Below are 3594 nucleotides of genomic sequence, written 5' to 3' on the forward strand. Positions count from 1 at the left end.
CAGCCAGTCGCATGGTCAGCCAGTCACGTGGTCAGCCAGTCGCATGGTCAGCCAGTCGCTTGGTCAGCCAGTCGCATGGTCAGCCAGTCTGCCGCTTTGTGCTGCATTGTGTCGGTTGCCTTCCTTGTTGGAGAAGAAACTGGATCAGGTTCCCAACTAGAGCATCAGGCTCACTGGACCCACTGGACTTGTGGGAAGTGAAGGAATTTGTTGTGAGAAATGTTGGCAGTTGATGTTTCCACTGAAATCTCCAGACACGGTGAGCAAAGTTCACATAGTTTCATTACCGCCATTTTCAAGACTTTTTACGGATGTTTGGTCTGAATTAACAGAAACGTATAAATGATATTTAGTGACTGTGTTTTGGAACTTGCAGAAATTACCAGGAAAAATAAAAAATGACGGATGTCTTCATCTCTCACCTTTAAATTGGTGGACAAACGATGACTATTAGAAATGATCAGACCAGTGATCAGCTGGAAGAGATGTGCACCATCAGTTCTTCATGATAACATGACTGAGTCTGCAGGGGCAGGTTTCCCTTCCTAACTCTGTCCTCCTTGCACCAGTCGACACCCTGAAGTGAAATGAGCACATCACAGTTTTATCCTCCGTCATTTTACCGCCATCATCATGCAGAACAGAATCTGTAGTTGGTCAGAATGGTAAAACGAGCTCGAGTGGAGAATCTCCAGAGCAACGTCGACCCTGACCTGCTGTGACTCTGGTGTCAAAACCAAACGAGTTGCTGGTGAAATTCTCCTCCAGAGAGCTGACCGTTGTCTGCTGCTTACCTTTGGTGTAGGAGGCCCAGAGACCGCCTGGGATAAATCGCGCCTGGCTGCATCTCTGCTTTTCTCCAGATAAACCAGGATCAGGATGCCACTGGTTCTTTGGACATATTTGACTCGCCACATATTCCATGAAACCCTGAAACCGACAGAACTGGGACTCAAACATCACAGAAATGGCATCACTTTAAATTTCACTGTGAGTTGCTGAAGACTCACTCACCTCAGCATGTCAGATGCTTGAAACTGAAAGTGAAACTGGCACCTTGGCCTGTTTTTTAATTATCTGACCAATTGGGGACTTTCATAAGCGATGGCGTTTCATTCCCAGGTCGTCATCTAATCCTGATCTTAACAAAATTAATTATATTATGACAACATTAATTTACTCTGATGCAGCAAAACGTGAATTTCTAATCCTTGATTCCAAAGCAAATGTGCTATTTGGAACAGCAGAGGTTTAAAGTGATGCATCTCAGATGTCGGATGACTTGATGTTCCCCTTCTTTCCTCTTTTGGACCCGTGTGACGCCTGCTTCCAGGACGCCACCCAGACAGGATAAGTATGGCTGCATACTGATAATGAACTTAATGTCCACATCAAAAGAAGAATTTGCCGTAGTTTCGAAAGCAAATGGAAAAAAGGTGAAGGTGGAAGGAAATTATCTTCTCTGAAAGAAACAAAGAAAACTGACGAAAAATGCTGAAGGAAAGTTTCTGGTACCGATTCAGGTCCTTTAATCAGAACTGGCCAGCATTAATTAGCATTAGCCAATTCTTTATAGATATTAATAAAATCAATGATTTTACAGCTTTAAAGTAAATGAAAGCATCTGATGACTAATATAAATGTTCTGGATGATCCATGTTGATGGCAGCAGCTGATATTTAATCCTGTCTGCAGATTTAATTAGCAGATTAGCTCAGTGAGACAACAGCTGAACACATGTAATATAAAACATGTATTACACTGTATTTTGTTTTTAAGTATATATCTGACTCAACAAACAACTAGATTCTAATCAAATTCTGCTGCTTCGTTTTCATGTTGAATAATTTTATGCTAGGCTAGCGTTAGCATGTTTGCTTCCTGTTGCTGATCGTTTGGTTTGTAACATTTGAATGCAGTTTAAGTTGTGTACAATAAAACTTGCATAACGAGTTATTTGGAAATCACACTTTTAAATCGTGTCAGATTTAGAAACTTTTGTTCCTTCGTTTTGTTTTGTGTGTAAAACAACAAAAAATGATCCCAAAACGTGACGCTGAGGATGTTGTAGCCATAATCACACAGAAAACGCCAACAAGGCAAGACGAGTTTTGTCAGGGAGTCAGAACCTGCAGGCGCTGATACTGGAGCCACTGGGAGCGTCAGGAGATACTGGAGATACTGGAGGAATCCCTGAAATCCACGTCAGATAAGCTCCACTGTAACACTGAACTCAAACTGCTCAGTCTGGTTTTAGTGACGGTAATTAATCCTGATTGGACAAATTTATTCAGTCCCAATAAAACCCAAAAGTCTGCAGCTTTAATCCTGACATATCCACTAATTTAAGTGATACAACCTTGAAATCCCACATCGGTTTGGTTTTACTGCTGAAAGTAAATCAAAATACTGCAGGTTTTTTCTTCTCTGTGTCTGTATATACTTGAACACGATGTTATTTGTGATTTGAGCTTTGTAATTTTAGTGGCAGAAGAGCAATCCATCATCATATATTATTTAGAGGGTTGCTCATAATTTATAGATCTGTTTTTATGAACAAACCATTGAAGGGATTACAGTTTTTAGGGGTTTGGATTGTTGGCCAAATGTACCTTCAGTTTAAACTTGATGTGCCACGTTACTTTTTATGACAGGTTTGTAATCAATGATGTCAGTTATATGTTGTTTTCTCTGAAGTCAGTCTTTCTACACATCTTTTTTTTTCTTCTTTCTTCGGTCTGCTTGCAAAAAATGAGGAACGTCTGATCTGTGCGGCTGGCAGACGGTGTTAGCTGCTCTGCTGTTAGCAAATATCTGCATCCACTCACCTCAGAAACGTCTCCTTCTTTAATAATGATGTCATCTCCAAAGCCTTTTCTCTTTGTGCAATACTTTGTTTTCGTGCTGAATAATCCTGCAGCCACTAATTATTATTAAAGATTATGAGATTCATTCGCAGCCATGGAAGCTTTTCTGTCCTTTAAAGTGACATAAAGACTTTTCTGTGTTTCTTTGTCATTTTTTAACAAAAAATTATACATTTTGGTGTGAATGGAAACAGAATAAATGTTATTGCACAACTAACTTCAAAACTACAACATATGACTGTTCTTGTGGATTTTTGTTTTACAGATAATTAAAGATCATCATGAGTGTTATTCACACTTATCGACTCGTGTGTGTTTCATTTATCGCTATATTTACACAAAAAAACATTTTTATTTTCTGCTCTGCATTAAATCTGACTTTTCTTGTTTTTGGTGAGTTTGAATCATCAGAATTATTTGCTACATGAAAGACGAATTACAAATATAATATTTCTAACTTAAATCTGGAGCCACGTGGAGGGAAACATGTTTACTTCCAGAATATGTTACCTTTTATTTAATGAAGAGCAACACTGGCCTTTAAACTCCTGGATTAGAGAGAAATGATCATTTCATTCCCAGTTTGGTTCTTTTGTTCCGTCACACAGCGATCTGTTCGTGGTTATTATGGTTATGAATGCAGGTCGATATCTGTGACCTTCTGACTGTTTGAGCAGGAAAACAGTCCAGTCCGTATCGGAGGAGAGGAGAGGAGAGGAGAGGAGAG

Source organism: Poecilia reticulata, unplaced genomic scaffold (genome assembly GCF_000633615.1).
Source record: "Poecilia reticulata strain Guanapo unplaced genomic scaffold, Guppy_female_1.0+MT scaffold_259, whole genome shotgun sequence".
NCBI lineage: Eukaryota > Metazoa > Chordata > Actinopteri > Cyprinodontiformes > Poeciliidae > Poecilia > Poecilia reticulata.